Raw genomic sequence first — 17,730 nt, 5'->3', positions numbered from 1 at the left:
GTTTCTGCTGAACTGTCTTCTGCAGGTTTGTGTACAGGCGCTAAAAACGAATGGAAGATTCTTGACGCCGAAGATGACAAACGGAGCCTTGATTACTCTTACTCCTGGACCAAACATCGGACCATCACAGCAATCACAACGACTGTAACTAGACAGAAAGAAATGGTGACAGGTTAGATGGACACGTTTAAAGCCCTAGCCAAAAAGGACTCGCAAGTAGACGCGAGTTGAAAACTTGGGTCTACTTGCGACTCCGTTTGGCTATTCCTTGCGTGTACTTGCGTACACTTGCGATGACTTACGCTCACTTTGGTCGAGATCAAATTTTACGATAACTGCAGAGATTCTCGCGCGCTAATTGGCTAATTTTCATTGTCAATAAGCGGACAGACACATGAATTTATAATTTATGCGATGTGTCCAGAGCGAAAGCGGACAATTTGACAATTTGTTATCGTAAAAAACAAATTGACGTCCGTTTTTCATGCGTCCGTCCTGTTATTGACAATGAATTTCGTCATAACATTGCCAAAGGTAGTCTGCGGATCCACAGCTACTTTGACATTGTTATGACGAAATTCATGATCAATACCAGGACAGACGCATGAAAAACGAACGTCAAGTTTTTAATTTGCACGTAGGTTGACGCAAGTTTTTTCACCGTTTGGCTACCCAACCCAAGTCAACGCAAGTTGAGTGACGTTCAGTCTTTGTTATGATAGCCTATTAGCCAATGAAATACAGGATATGTCTGCATTAAAATGTTGTTTTAAGTCTTGCGCGTACTTGCGAGGAAACTTGCGGGTCCGTTTAGCCACCTAACGCAAGTTCAACTTGCGGCTACTTGCAACTACTTGTGAGTCCGTTTGGCCAGGGCTTGACACGACCACAGGTCACCCAAGCGTAATATGAGAGTTTGTATGGTGAACTGTGGCTGAAATATAAGAGTTTGTATGGAGATTAGAAGATGACATTGAAGTCAATCAATATATGAGTAATTTACCGAATAAAGACTCTTGAACATTCAATGGTGTCATTTTTTCTCATTCTGGAGAGTTAAAACGAGATTTGAGCGAATTTTGATTTATTTATCCTACGGTGTTATAAGAGTCTTTATTCGGTAAAGTACCCATACATTGATTGATTTCAATGTCATCTTCTAATCTCCATACAAACTCTTATATTTCAGCCACAATTCACCACATAAACTCTTATATTACGCTTGGGTGACCTGTGGACACGACAGTTAACAGTTTGAATTTGTTGGACAGTGTTATACAAATGAAAGGAAGCTATTGGGAACTGAGGATAACTAACAATGGCGAGGATGCAAACGATTCCTTTGTGGGCCGACAAATTTCAAAACGCATGACAGAAGAGAAAGTAGTCGGAGAGTTTATCAATGTTTCACGCGATTCCATCAAATCTCCTTTTCCTTTCGAAATTCCTTGCTTTCTTGATTTCCTTAATTTTATTCTTGACAAGAGTTAAACATTTTCCGGGATTTCCAAACTCACCGCAATCTGCCAAACTTTCGGATAAACGAGACAGCCTTCACAAAAACTGGCCTCCCAAGCTAATTTATATTTATAGAGCGGTTTTCATTTGAGTGCCGAAAAGTAATTGGTTTTACATCAACTACGCTACACGATTGGCTTAAAAAATTCACGCCACTTTTTCATCTACTCAGAAGTAAAACCAAAACCAATCACAACTCGCGCGCACACGTTTTCCCGCGCTTTGCGTCAGCTGCATGTAATTACTTCGAGTTTTGATTGGTTCACTGTATTGCCGGTGTCCTTGGTGATTGGCTGGAGTGATTACTTTGGTTTTGGTTCTACGACACTCAATTGAAAACTGCTCTACCACACCAACAACGTGTACTTACTCTTCTAGAAGATTCTTTATAGCAGGTGGTAAGTTGCGAGTCTTGATGTGAATTCTCGCTTTGAACACAGTTAGAGCTGATAAGTGTCCAAGACACTGCAGAAAAACAACATGACACTCACATTAAGAGTAATGATTTTATTCATCAATACAGAAAATTTCTTGAATCGGCAAGAACAAAAAAAAAATGCAGAGATTATGACGTAAGAAACTTTTAGGCGTTGTGAACATTACTGCGCCTTTCAGTAACATGCGGACTCTAAAATTCAAAGTTCAACCGACAAATGCGTTTTTCGCTACCGCCAATCAAATGTTGGTGGCTCCTCCCAGCTTCCGACTACTGCCGAGCACTGTTTCGTTGTCTGAACTGTGCTCAGCGATTTGATTACCTCGCGCTCAGCAGTAGTCGGAAGCTGGGAGGAGCCGCCGAACATTTGATTGGCGGTAGCGAAAAACGCATTTGTCGGTTGAGCTTTGAATTTAGAGTCCGCATGTTATTGAAAGGCGCAGTAATTCGTTTCTGTAACGTCGAACAAAAAAAGAGAGATTTATACTCCTCCTGGGTGGGGTGTTAGTCCATTGCCAGGTTCCCCCAGAATTTGTCAGGGTTTGTATTCCTAGATGGAGAAACGCACTGTGAAAGTAAATTTCCGAAAAGTTTTCGTACCCAGAAAGCAATAGCAAAATCTCAAACCTTATGATTGTGAAGCTGTTTTATTCACATGTTCTTAATATCAACAGAGATTCCCTTCATACAAAAAGTTTGAGACGTATGAACCTCTCTGTTTTTAGATACAGATGAACTAAACATAGGAGATAGGAACATTCATGGAGCTGTTCAAAGTAATTATTTGGTTAATTTGACAAGTTTTTTTGGTTGCGATGTACAGCAAGAAAGAAACTGGGAATTTATGATGTACATACGATGTTACATCGGTCATGGTAAGATAGCTAAATAGTAAGCCATAAAATGTTTGACTGAACAGACTACAGTAGATACTATCTTATTTTCTAACAGGCAATTTGATTCGTTCTTTGATACAACCCACACTGTGATTGGTGTGACACGCGCACATGCATAACTCCCTCACTCACCGATCACATAGACCTTCCAACCCTTAAGAGGAATTTTTGCTCAAAAATACTCAAGTTAAATAAGAGACCTTATTGCATTTATAAGAGTCGTAAGTTTACCCTTTTTACACAACACAACACAACGCTACTTCACCGAAAATAGAAACAAAGAGAAAAAAACCTCTCTGACACGTTGAAAGTCTGATTTAATTAAATTGCACTTTAAATTGGTGCCACGCAGTCTTCAAAGAACATTTGAGCAGTTTTCATACTTTTTACCTTTAAAAATATCGGACTGAAATGAATGTCATCAAATGGAACTATTAAACTGCTACTCCAGAGACGTAAAAATCGTCCAGGAATGAAAGCTTCTTTTTTGTTTAATCTCCTGGAAACAATAGCCGATAACTTGTCAGCTCTAACTGAATTTACTCCTATATGAAAAACAAAAGTGTTAAGTTACCATTTGTAACTAAAGATAGCAAACATTTCGTGGGAAAGAGTGGTGACGATTCGTCAGCTCTAATTGAATTTACTCCCTTGTGAAACACAGGAGTGTCAAATTACCCTTTGTAACAAAAAAAATAAAAATATCTCGTTATATTTGCATGCAACAAGAACAAAACAATCGTTACCTGCACTTACTATTGTAAACGTCAGAACTTTTTCAAATCTAAATAGTCTCGTCTCCTCTAAAACATTTCCTAAGAACCAGAAGCGACGATTCGTGACCTCTAATTGAATTTACTCCTTGTGAAAAACAAAAGCATCAAGTTACCTTTGTAACTAACAATAAAAATATCTCGTGCCATTTGCATACTACTAACTCACGAACTGTTTCAAACCTCAAGGCTCATCTCGTTCATAACTAAAATCCTCAGCCTCACCCACAGAAAATGTCGAAGTAAGCCCAATATATGGATACTTCCTCCTCTTTTCTAGAAGAATAAATATGGCCGTTCTGAACTGTATCGAGATCAAAGCTTCTGACATACCATTTACCTTTACAACAAGAAATTTGATTGGCTGTTTATATTAGATCCAATCTGATTGGTGTGACATACGTACATCTCTCACTCACTCACTCACTCACTCACTCACTCACTCACTACGAATTACGAATTACGTCACGCATTACGAATACAAACTGGAAAATATGAAAATAAAGGAGCATCAAACCCAGTAGAGGAAAGAACATGCTTAGTATGCAAAGAAAATTGCGTAGAACACGAACAGCATTTCTTGATGTATTGCCAGGGGTACGCTACCATAAGAGTTGAGCTCCATTCTCACATTTCAAACAAAGATGCACTTTACGCAAATCTGGGCGATAACGAGAGAACTAAGTACTTACTTAGAGCTGACAATAGAGTTACATCAAAAATAATAGGTAAATATATCAACTTAATGTTAAAAAAAAGAAAAGAGATTCTCAACTTACAAACGAAATGAGCATTATAATTTTTATTTAATTTTATTTGAATTATAAAAAAAATCAAGTGAATGTTATTTCTTATTGTACTAGGTAATGTTAAACCTTTATTGTAAACAGACCAATACCTCCCTTTGGAGAGTAAGGCACAATAAAGATATACTATACTATACTATACTATACTATACTATACTATACTATACTATACTATACTATACTATACTATACTATACTATACTATACTATACTATACTCACTCACTCACTCACTCACTCACTCATCCATTGACCGGTCCATAACATACCCGATGCGCCGACTAAGAGGTATTTTTTTTTACAAAAAAATAACTCAAAAATGGCTTTGCGGGCCCGAAAAGTTTCTGGGACTTTCGAGAAATCGGCCCCAGGACACTAACCAAAAAATCTACAGCAAAAACGAACTAACCAATCGGATTCCACATCTGCCGTATATTACTACTTATAGTTTAATTCTAACTACTTATTAACCGAGAGTGAGGTCTTTACGGGAAAATCTCAAACCGAGACCATGTCGTATTGACCGAGCTATAGCGATTAGCGAGGTTAATACTGCAAGGCCGAGGTTTGAGATTTTACCGTAAAGACCGAACGTCCGAGGTTAATAAGTTGTTTATTATATGGCTTTTTGCTCTGTCTTTGCAGGCACGTAATTGGCCCGTGGGCATTACGGGAGAATAATGCCCAACAGTTAGCCAATTAGAGCGCGCGTTAGATCGGCCACAAACACAAGTCATATAATAAATTATGATAGTGACTTCTTATCTTTTTCAAACACGAGTCATATAATAAATTATGATAGTGACTTCTTATCTATTTCCTAATTGGTCGAGGCGCGCGCGTGCCCCGACAAATTGTCTTGGTCCATCGCACACTAGCCGATAAGGCCCGACAAGACGTTTTGAGATCTAGCACTGTCAAATATCGCCCGACAAGCCCCGATCTTGTCGCAGACTTGTCTGAATTCACCGCACACTAGCCGACAAGTGAAGATTTTCTGTCGGCCGACAAAAAATCGGCTAGTGTGAGGCGGCCTTTAAGCAATGCGCACAGCTATTGGTCACCTCATTAAACCTTTTGCTTGGTGACGTTCTCGTTACCGTTGCCGTCTTCGTTTGCCTGAGTTCTCTCCCAAGTAATGGCGACGGCGACGCCAAGGACAACGCCAAATAAAAAAGGATTTATATTTTATCTTTGAATTTCGTAATTATCTAGATCTGTTTGGCCCGTCGATCGGTCTAAAAACTTGCTCAAACTAATTATGTAACGCCCGCGATAAACTCCAAAAGAAAATGAGAAACATTACTCGTAGTAACTCACGTTCAGCAAAATACCCAGAACTTGGTCATTTCACGTTGTTGTTTTGCAGAGGAAGGCCTAGAAATACGCAAGAACTTATAACGCACGTGCACAGCTACGTAGTTTCTCGCCAGACGCGTCTTGCGAGAAACGAGACCAGAGGTGGTAACTTACATTTGAGCGGTGCTTAGTTCTCATTAACCGAGCAGGAGGTCTGTATAGGAGAATCTTGACCGAGGTCGTGAGTACAGACTCGTCCTCTTTACTTTTTAACAATTCGTAGGTTTTTATTTGAGACTCTTTCAGATAGGGATGACTATGTTGAAGTCGACAACCTGACTCAAGTTCTTAAATTTAGTACCTAATTAATTTTAACCCATAGTTTAGTTTATCTCTAGTAAATCATAGCTCCTAGAGTCAATCAAAATATGTAAATGTACTTGTATTAAACGGTTTTGTAAATCCTTCTATAAGTAGTTGCATAACAATCTTATTTATGTATTAACGGTCTAATATAAATATAGATGTGGCCCGCCTAGATTAGCCCAGGCTACCTGCGGATTCGCGCTGTTACTATTATCAAGCATTTTTAACTTAATCTGTATATCTATTTCTGTAAAAATTGTATATATGCGAGTCATAATAATAATAAAGTTGTTGTTGTTGTTGTTTTTTGTCATCAGGCTTTTTGGAACTTCCATAAATGACTGAGAAGAAAATAAAAGAAAACAGCGAACATATTTGTATTTTAGTTTGCTACTTTTTCAACGCAAAAGGAAACCGGTTTAGATGGGAAAATCTAGACCGCGGTCAATATCGATTTCAGCCAATCAAAATTCGTGAATTGGGTAGTTCCCAGTCCATGTGAGACAAAGCCATAAAATAATGTATTGTACTGCTCATGGAATCTTTTGTGATGGATAACTTTACAGTCTGTTCAAGGAGATTACCCCATTTACGATGTGGTCCGAAAAAAACATCAAGACATTGGTCTACATTACTGTAGTCTATATTTGATAAATTTGTATAACATGAGAGAGTAAAAGCAGCAATTAAGAAACTTAAGGAATTTTCTGACTCAGATTTTTAAAATTTTTTACAGCGGTTACTTGTGTCAGAAATGCGAGCAAAAATGGGGGTCACTGACTTAGGCCCCGATCACACTAATGAGTTTTCGTATGAAAACGCATACTTTTTGATGCGTGCCCTCATTTTCTCATGATTTCGCCTTTCGTCCACGCTAAAACGACTGAAAACGCTGATTCAAACGGAAGTTTTCGAAAACGGTTTCAAAAGAGCCGAGAGCCTTTTGAAAACGCATCGTTTTGAAAACGCTCCGTTTCTAGTTTGGGTAGGTGAAAACGTGCCAAAAAACCGTTATATACTATCGTTCCATCAGCGTTTTCGGGCGAAAACGTATCAAAAAGTATGCGTTTTCGAATGAAAACGAATAATTGAGGACAGGTGAAAACAAACGAAAACGCTAGTGTTTGCGAAAATATTCTGCTTCGTTTACGGATACTTTGAAAAACGTACATGTGTGGTCGGGGTCAATCCGCCAATCATTAAGCGGCGAGTTGATCTTGTCACGTTCTTCGTTGCTTACTTTAGGTTTTCAATGTCTGACGGGATAAATGAAAGACGGTTGTAAGCTAGGTCTAACATCTCCAGATGCTTTAACTGAAAGAGACTAATAAAACACCAGTGACAGTTAGTTAATAGCATTCACTTGGAAATGAGTTTGAATGACAATTACTACCGGGATCTAAGAAAACGTTCTTGAAAAACAGAAAAATGAACTTCCTCTATCCGCTAAATACACATTCGACCCACAAGCGAAGCAAGTGGTTTTACCGCAAAAGGCGATAAGTGTCATTTCTACGATCTGAATGAGTGTAGGGCATAAATAAACGAGGTCTAAATTTTCTACACAGCACCGAAAATTTATCAGCGAAATTCACAGGAAAATTTCATATGCAAAATCGTGAGTACGTGATCGACCAAATATTTCTTCAAGGAGAATTTCGTCAACGGAAATGCCACGATGTGCCAATTTACCTTTTTACAACTCACCAATGTCCATTTAGTCAGAAAATGCGACAATTAAAATGCTTTTCAAAACTTTCTTTTCTTTGCGTTTCATATATATAATATCTGAACAAACCATACCATGCTCTCAAACGTCAGAAAATTTTACTACTGTATTGAGGTCCTGCAAACGAGAAAACATTGTGGCAGAAACAATGTTTTCCCAAATTGGACAATTCCTTAGGGTACAAACAGGAAACATTTGCTGCGACATCAAAACGTTTCTGCCGAAATAAAAAATCACATTTTTTGTTACTCGGAAGCAAATTTTCTTCCGGTACCAAATATTTTGGGTGCATGTAAACGTGGAAACATTTAGGGAACATTGCTTTCACAACGTGTTTGGGGAACTATGTGTCTTTTCTATAAAAAACAAGTCATAACATACCTTGAAGGTAAGGAGGTAAGAAGGTTGAAAGAAATCTCAAACACGGTAAGTCTCTTCAGACGTTTTATACCTGAAAATGATATTACATGAAGTGATTATTAAAAACCATAAAACCATTGGGGACCCAAGGTACTAAAAAAATTAGGGGTGAAAGGGGACAGTAAAGATGGACCCTTTCTTACACCCAGGCCCATCTCATTTGATTACATCTTTACATTAGCTGAAAGTAACATTTTAACGACACGATCATTCCTCGCAGCTACATTGACAAATGACATTTTAATGAACAATTTAAATTAAAATGATCACGTCAATATTTGTAAGAATCTCCATCAAACCCAAGCACTGACCTATGAATTTGTTTACATGAACAGTATATTTCACCTACTAACTAAAATGAAAAGTGCACTTGCCAACAAAAGTTTACTTCCCAGGATATGAACAGTGTAAACTTACTTACCGCGGGGAATTTCTTTTAATAGGATTTTTCCTTAACTTTAGTGATACTAGGTTCGTCAGCTCCAGAATCTCTAAAGGGAAGACCCAGAACACAATATCTCTCAAGTTAACAAGGAAACTAGAAATGAAATTATCAAACAAAGAACAGAAAGTGTGCTGGAGTTATCGCTAGTGTGTTGAACGTCAACGCTTGTCGGAAATTTTGAAAAGATCTCCCAAGAGGTACCAAGATACTGTTTCATGGGCATCACTTGAACATTTTTTCACCCCTAAGAGGTACCAATTCTTAGACAACGTGTCATAGTTTTCTTCAGCTCAATACCCTAAAAAGGTACTTCAAAAGCTCATGCCGTGGACCTTTTGAGATTGAACACCGTCAGAGGAACCCTAAGACTTTTCATTGTGGAGTTACGAATAAAGAAAGAGTTATGTATTAAAAAATACCAAAGCACTGATTGCAGCTTACCCAGAGGTCGTTAAAGGAAAGATTCAGATGAGTGGACGGTAATTTATCCGGTGGATGGCGTTATCCAGCCTTCAAACAACCACGGTATGTGCGGCCCAAATCACTATCCTGTGGATAACATGGTTTGTTTTGTTAACACTCATCCAGTGGACGGTGATTTATCCAGTGGATGGCGTTATCCAGCCTTCGAACAACCACGGCTTGTCCAAAACTTACTGAATTCCCGAAAGGTTAAATTCTTTAGTCTAAGATTTATTTACCATCCTTTTACTGCTTCTCAGGCAGACAGTGTTCTACAAACAGTGGGGAAGTTTTTGACCAAAACTTATTGATTTAAAAGGTGACGTCTACATTCGAGCTCAGTGGCCCATCAGGCCTCTCTTTTTCTCTGGTTTCTATAACATGAATTGACTAGGAAAATTTCTACTCTACCCTGAATAGGATGCTTGTCCATCACACCGTTAACCCCAGCATTAAACTTTGTCGTTACTTTTTTTATACACCTGGGTGAAGAGAGGCATTGTGAGAGTAAAGTGTCTTGCCCTAGAACACAACTCAATGACCCTGCGTAGGGCTCAAAACCAGACCACTCTGTCCAGAGTCTTGGCCCTGGTTGTGCCCTGGAGAGGGGGGGGGGGGTATATAGGTATGTGCGGCCCCAAAGGGTATGGTTTTTCAGCCGTTTTGGTCATAAATAAGGCATCGATTTGGCCATTTTTGCTCTTAATTAGGGTATGGTTTTTGTACTCTAGTTTTGAATTAGCTCTGTGTTTTAGAAGAAGCTACTCTTCCATCATTATCGATAAGACCATAAACAAAAGCGCTTCAAAAATTATGTCTTGGACAACTGTGTCAGTAGCCTGCGAACGCAGACGTATTCCGGCTGTCGCTTGTCTTCGCCGAAAATAACGTCTGCGAACCCGAGCCAGGAAACGATTTTTGTGACGTAGGAATTTTAAGCCAATTACAGTTTAGCTCAAGTAGCCCCAGAACAACTGCGCGAGGTATTCGCTGCGAGGAGCACTCGAGTTTCATTCTATCATGAAATCTGATTGGCCAAAGAGAAACAAAAGTCAATACGTCACAGAAATCGTTTCCTGGCTCGGGTTCGCAGACGTTATTTTCGGTGGAGATAAGCGACAGCCGGAAATACGTCTACGTTCGCAGGCTACTATGTCAGCCACCATGGTCATAAATAGGGCATCGAATTTTTGGCCTGGTCATTAATAGTGTAAAGAAAAATTGCAGATTTTAGTCATAAATAGGGTAAGGGTTTTGGGAAGCGGCCGCCGCACACCCCCACCAATTTTTTCTGGGAGTACCCCCTCCCCTTGTCGGGGGGGGGGGTTCAAAGGTTGGATAAAGCTATCCACCAGATAAATCGTTATCCAGTGGATAAGTATTAACGAAACAAACCACGCTACCCACTGGATATTGAATAATTTACCTGGTGGATAGCGTTATCCACCTTTCGAACAACCTGGGCTAGCAAACTAACCATTGGGTCACTACCCCTACCTTTCTGGTTTACCTTATTGAAATTCTTTACAGAGGCCAGGAAGCAAGCATTCCTGGAGAGATTTTATGAAAACAAAAGAAGATTTCTTTTGCTTCTCCCAGATGGTACTGGAAGCTGCTAGTATCCTTTTATGAAAGTTTAAGGGTGGCAATTTTCTTTTTAATGTGAAACTCGAGTGTACAGTTGGCCAGACGAGTATATCAGATACCAAGTCTTACAAAATGTTCTTGGATTTTGTGGCTGTCTTTATGTTCATTTGAAACTCAAGAAATTCAGGGATGGAAACAGGAAATCAGGGGGAGGGGTCTCAGCAATTGTCATGAAAAGCTAGAGGGGGAGCAGGCGTACCCCTCCCCCCCCCCCCCTACTTGCTTTTGGAAAAATATTTAAAAGTCAAGGCTCACCGAGATGGTATTACTTTCAACTGAGTAACTGTAAGGCTTTGAATGTAAGATCTAAAACAACACAGACAATAGGAGGGGGCTGTGGTCCTCTTAGCTTGTCAAAATCTGGTTGGGAACTTTAAGCAGAGGGGAGGGGTGTTAATAGTCAGAGGTGTACACCCTGAAAGTTACATGGTTTGAAAAAGTCTGTTGCATAGGGGTTTCACTCAGCATTGCCTTTCATACAGTCTTGATGTCCATTCATCACATGGATTATTTCTTAACTTCATATCTCAGTTATCCAAGCGGTAACATTGCTGTGATGATAACTGCTACCGAAAAGGGAAAGTTTACATACATAGTATTTGATGTAAGTATACACATGTATCTCAGTCACGGGGTGCAGAAGCTGTAAAGAGCAAAGTTTTAGTTTTGTTACTCGAGTTTCGTTGCATAGCAACGAATTTAGAACGAGCAATGAGCCCGCAGTTTTAGTAGCGGTCGGAACATGTCGCGCGTCAACGAAGACACGTGACACGCATGTCAATGACTCAACCTCGATCAACGGAGGCAAAAGAGAGCGAGAGCCCGGGAACCAGGTTGGTCGATGACTAAGTACTCTTAGAAGTAAGAAAGGGATAATACAAGGTGTAAACGAAAGGGAAAATCAACAAAGACCTAGCTAGAGGTCGCAAGGAAAACCGATATTAATGCCAAAATTCCTTCAGCGAAAAGTGACCGATCATCGGCACTCGGTTTCAAGTTCCTTCAAGTTTCTGTTTTTCTTGAGTTTCTAAACGGTCCAAAATATATTCTTTAGCGCTTCCTTGTCGCGTAATTTGTCATCCAACAAACCCTTGCCTTCTTTTCGTACAATAAATCTACCAATCAAAAGAAACTGATAAACCTTACTTCCTGTCTTTTAAACCTCTGCGTTTTAGCAAATCACACTGTCTAAACGAAGTGTCACAGCGCCTTGTATTGGTATGCTAAAGCGCTTTTGTTTGTTCATGTTTACGATTAGTCTAATTTTCCTGAATATCTATCTGTCTACGTGAGTAAAAAAATTAATGTTTTGTTGTGGACAAATGGAAAATAACACGATTAATTTAATTTCAGAAATCCCGAAGATCACTGTTAAACTTTTATAGGAAAATCCTTTTGTTTTCATTATCGGCTCGATTATCAGCTTTAAGTTGGGTTGTGCTTTTTAATCTTCCATAGTTTTAGTTTTAATTTTCCTGAGTGACAGGAAAATGTTAAGAAAAGATCACTGTTTGCTCAACACCAGCCATACAAATACGAAAACTGATCCGAGATGACAAATTTTAATAAAAATCTTTAATTCCTAAGTCGCTTAATCGCGGCTTTGATCGCATAGTATAGGAAACTTAATCAACTTGTTTCTGTACTGAATAGTGGTGAAAAACGATATTTGAAAACACTTGGGCTAACAAAGGAGATATGTGACATTTCCAGTGTCTGAAAGAAACAGGAAAAAATATGAACAACGAGTTGAGAGATCCACTTGAGAAGGTTAGCAACTCGGTTCGCCGAGCAATGAGTATCAACAGAAGCAGAGAGACTGATCTAAGAACTACGATGAACACGATACAACGTGAACGGAGGAGAAGTTTCAATACATGGTCTCTGAAACAAGAAAAGTTTCTTCGAGCGAAGCAGAATCTTGTTCCAGCGATGCTTTTTGATCAATCGTCTCAAGCGCAAAGCACAAGACATACCGACGTACAGGAAGAGGAGAATAAACAACGGAAAAGGCGCGTCACCTTAGTGAAAGCTGTTTCTCCAGTGACTTTAGCAGCCGCTCATAGAAATAGGTCTCCCGACGTCAACTACCCACTTAAACCACCAGAGATCGCATCGGAACAAAGGAAAGGCTCCAAGCGAAAGAAGAAGTCCAAATCACGAGTTATACCCCCGGTAATAACTTTGGCGAAAAGCAGTCAGTTCTTTCAAGAGAGCAAAAAACAGCGACGCATTAGCGAACATAGACAGGCGGACAAAGCCCGTGAAGCATTTGAAAATGTAGAGAAAGAGAAAAGAAGAGCTAGAAAGTTGAGTGACTTGGCCGCGTTTGGTTCTGTTGAAAAACAACAGTATGATTCATCATTAGCAAATCAATCGTACGTTAGAACTGTGACAGATGATGTTCAAGACGAATTTGTTCAGCATTCGATGCCTTATATCGCGGAGGAGAGAATGACCAGCCGACAAGGCAGTAAAGAAACGCAGATTCTAACGGGCGAGACGAGAGATTTAACACATACAAGCGAAGGCTCTCGTTGTTCTACCTGCACAACAGAGAGAGACGAAGGTCACCAAAGAACTAAAGGACAGTGGAAGAAACTGCGAGACTCGCTTGGAGCAATCAGTGAAAAAAAGAAGAAAACTAACATCAATAAATTCACCATGATGGAACTGACCAAGTTGTTTGAGGAAATGCGCGAGTGTAGGTATCTTCGTGTTGGAAATCACTCAGGATTTACAGCGGAACAAGCCAATCAAACTACCAACACTTGCAAATGTTTCGCATGCGCTATTAAAGACAAGACCAAACTCAAAAATCACTTAAGTTCTCCAGAATAATTTGAACTAAATGCAAGACTTTTATGCTGTTTTCAGATTTTAGTTTTTTTTTCGTGAAGGAGCTGAGTGGAGTTATGTCTCTTATAAGTTTTTTTGGCCAGTTTATTTAAACGCAGAACTTTAATATCAGAACGTTTCCTTAGAGATGACCGCAATTTAATCTTCCTCTAAAAAATGCTTGAGTTTGAAAAAGCCAAACAAGATAGCTAGAAAATATACGAAGCACATAATAAACAAATGTTGTTTGCCGTGTCCATCGTTCAAATATGTACACACATACCGCATTCCTTAGCAGACACTCTTTTTCTTAGGCTTGTCAAGGGAATTTGAAAACGGAGGTTTCACTCTGAAAATGCATCAAATGTTTTCCGTCCACACCACGCCGGGGCAGGGTACTATGATGATTATGGTGACGTCATCGTTTACGAAAAGCTTCGCTTTCAAAATGTTTTACGTCCACACTAAAGCGCAGGCCGGCGTTTTCCAATTCCTCCGGTTTGAAGAACGTTTTCGAAAAGCTCCGTTTTCGTGACGGATGAGTGTGGACGGAAGGCCGGCTAACCGGAGAAATTAAGCTAGGTTTACAAATTCCTCCAGCGTCCGTCAGTTTCAGCAGGTCACCTTCTCCGTTGTTTTCTGCTTTGACAGAAACCTTTGGGACCTATTTTTCGCTGCGGGTAGTTTTAAAATTCTTTTAGTTTCGAGTGTCCTTAGCGCGGAAGAGGAACTCATCAGTGGTGATGCAGTTCAATTGATCTCAGTCAGACTGTAACATATTCCGATCCCATGTGTTATGTCAAAAGGTTGAAAATAATTCTTAAAAATAACACTTGGTTTTGATTTAGGACGAGGAAGAGAATGAGTCAAACCCTTCCCAGATGCTAGGAATATTCCAACCATCCGGACATGGAACTTGTTATTTTAGAAATGGAGCTGTCAGGTATTAAAAGATATTTTTGTTAAGGTGGTGAACTATTCGACCAACTGTTTTGCTTAAAACCTGCGATGTGCCCCCTCCTTTTGTAAAAAATATTCCTTCCATGGTGGTCGTTTTGTGCGAATATATTCATTATTTCATTGCAGTTTGATGGCAGAATATAAAATAGCAACAGGATGCATGTAGCAATAATTATAAAGAGAAAAGGAAAAGGAGAGCCATGAGGATAATCTAACAATCTTTATTTTAATCCTCATAATTAAATAAAAGGATTGGAGGAGGGTTTTTTTTTTTTTCCTTTCGTTGGCCGTTTAGCGCATTCGCCATTTCCACATCCCCCATAATACACCTTGTTTGCCCCCAAATATTTTGCATAATCATTGTCTTCAGTTTCTCTTGGGACGACTGTGATATCCAGGAGAAATGGGAAACAAAGGTTATGCAGAATTTTGGGGGGCAAACTAGGTGTATTATGATGGATGTGGAAATGGCGAATGGATTTTTGTTCCATCTCTTATCTTTAACTAACATGCTTCTCTCTGAATGTTGTTTCTCTCTCTTTCTCTTCTTCGTTAGACTCGTTTTAAATCCATTTTGCGGAGTTCTTCTGGATAAAAACGGCACTAAGAAAAAGAAGTGGCTCTGGCATAATTTGAAAGAGCACGTGCACGCTCCGCCCTTTCAACCAATCACGTTCATGATTACCAAACATCTGTCAATCAGATGTTTTTCTCAGGTAAGCAGTGACTTTAAATGTTTTTTTGTTTCTTACGAGGACCATACTTTCGATAAAATAAAGTATTTTTCTGTGAAATTTGAGGTATAAAACTCTGTTGAAACGTCATTCTAAGCAATATTTTCCCCCATTTAGGTTTGTAAACTATATTACTGATGAAATCATGAAAATCTTCTCCTTATCTTCAAATTGTTCGGCAATCCTAAGCTTAATTTTTGGAGCTAATGTGTTGCTTCTTTCCGTTTAAACAATACTAACTATTCATTGTTTGTGTTATTTCAGAATAAAACTGTTCTCACTTTTAATCACGGCAAACATACGGCCCGGTTTAATGTTGGGGCAAAACTTAAGGTGTGGATTCATTTGAAATGTTGAAAATTGTTCACTGAATTGGAGGTGTCTTCTCGCACGTCAACACAGCAGATACAACGGGATATTAAGAAAAGATATCAGGATTCCTAGGCTGCATGTATAGATAGCCAACAGTCACCAGATTTTGTTCATTGCTTGACCTCGGTTGTTTAAAGCCTCAGCTTTTAATAAAACGAAGTTTAGCGAGCCCGAATTTTAGGTGTGTCAGTTGGGACTTAGGCGATTTCGTCAAACGTGTCGGAGGTGTACTGGGAATAGCTCTGCACAGGACATAGAGACTGGAATTGAAATGTGGATTTACCACAAGAAATATTAAATGATCACACTCCTTTAGCAGAATTTATCCGCTGCCAAGGCTTCTCTTTTAAAGGAGCTACGTCACGGGTCGCGCATCTTGAAAAGTTAAGCCAAATTTTTCAAGTTTGGCGTTTGTAATCCGTGTCAATCGTCTCCATCCTTAACCATCCTTGTTCCTTTATGATTTACCATTTTCTCTTCAGTGTTTTTCTATCTTAGAAAACTATTATTTTCAGGTTTCCTTCAATTAAAAGGTAATTAAATAACTCCAAATATCGTGACTAAGTTCCTTTAAGGCGTCCACTGTGCTTGCTATAGCAGCGACTAAGGTGTGAGTTGTAATCTTGTCACAATGGATGTTTTCTTTTTTCAGGCTGTCATGAAAGCAAAGCCACCCAGCGGTAGAGACAGTCATGAGATGCACCTTGCTGAAGTGAAGCAGTTTGTAAAGTAAGCCCTAGAGTGGCTTGTGACTTGTGTCGAAAAACCAGACAAGTAACAAGAACCACTGCGAGAAAGTTGAATAAAACATAACGTGTTGTAGCATACCATGAAAATCTTCGTTAGAACAGTTGTCGTATCTAGTTTGCAGCCTTGTCACCAGTGTCTCTCTCTTTCCCGCCCAGGAACGAGGTTGTTCTAGCTTACTGTCCTTATATGGGACCGCGACTGAAAACCAGCTTGAAGGACTGTGTTGCCGATGTTACACGACTATTGCCGTGTAATGGGCTGGTTTCTCTAGTGTCAAAAGGTGATGCACAGACAAACATAATAAGTTCAAGCAAAAGAATAAGAAGAACAAACACACTCGGTCTTCTTATTTTGTTCACACACAACGTGGCTTTTATTAATTAGAATTTCTAACGCACTTTTTGTTTCTTTAGTATCGTTTTAGATCGTGCCCAGAATGCTATGCGCCTTCCTAACTACCCTCGACTAGACAAGATTCCTTTGCCGCTTCACCTGCAGAGAGCAAGGAATGCCGGGAAGAAGGCTCGGTTATAAGCATCATCTCCCAGCAGTCAACAGGAGAAAACAGTGATCGTGAACTAAGGATCAGTTCTCCAACGTCGGCGCTAGAACTTTCGTGTAATCCTCCCCACTAGTTGCTAGTTCAGGCATTTTCGTGTCCCAATAAGACTTGTACATAGTTACATTAATTTAAAGAAGAGCTGTAAAAAGTGACAATGCACGAGGTAGTTGCGTCAAATAAATTATGTTTTATATACGGTGTACTATCGTTGACCTTGTTTTCTGCTTGTTCAGGGTGACGTTTTCAAGTGTATCATATACCAGTGACAAGCACCGAAGATCGTGTAATTGCCGGTTTCTTGAGCCCAGCTGAACGTATAGCTAACGCCGCCGGGATTGTTCAGGGGCTTTTACACTGCTTTTAGGCAATGCTTAGCACATAAAACTTGATAACATACACGTTATCCTCTTAAGAGGTTAGCTTGTAGATTATGGGAGTTTCGAATTCTAAACCATTTCCCTTGGATTAACCCGTCAGTCGTTTAGTACTGAGAGTCCGAAATAGCGGGGTTCAACTGTACTTCCTTCTACTCCATATATTTTAAAAGTTATGCATTCGAAATAGAGTCCACCCAAGATCCTCTGCTCGTCCCAGTTTGCTAGTATTATTTTGCTGTCTCCTACACACAGTGCCCGCCTTTCCACTGACCGAAGAGACCGAGAGCTCGAAGATAAAGCAAATACACAAGGGCTAGAACTTGCATGAACATAACAATTTA

Source organism: Orbicella franksi, chromosome 7 (assembly GCF_964199315.1).
Source record: "Orbicella franksi chromosome 7, jaOrbFran1.1, whole genome shotgun sequence".
In the NCBI taxonomy this organism is placed as follows: domain Eukaryota; kingdom Metazoa; phylum Cnidaria; class Anthozoa; order Scleractinia; family Merulinidae; genus Orbicella; species Orbicella franksi.
Note: the sequence above shows the minus strand (reverse complement) of the source record.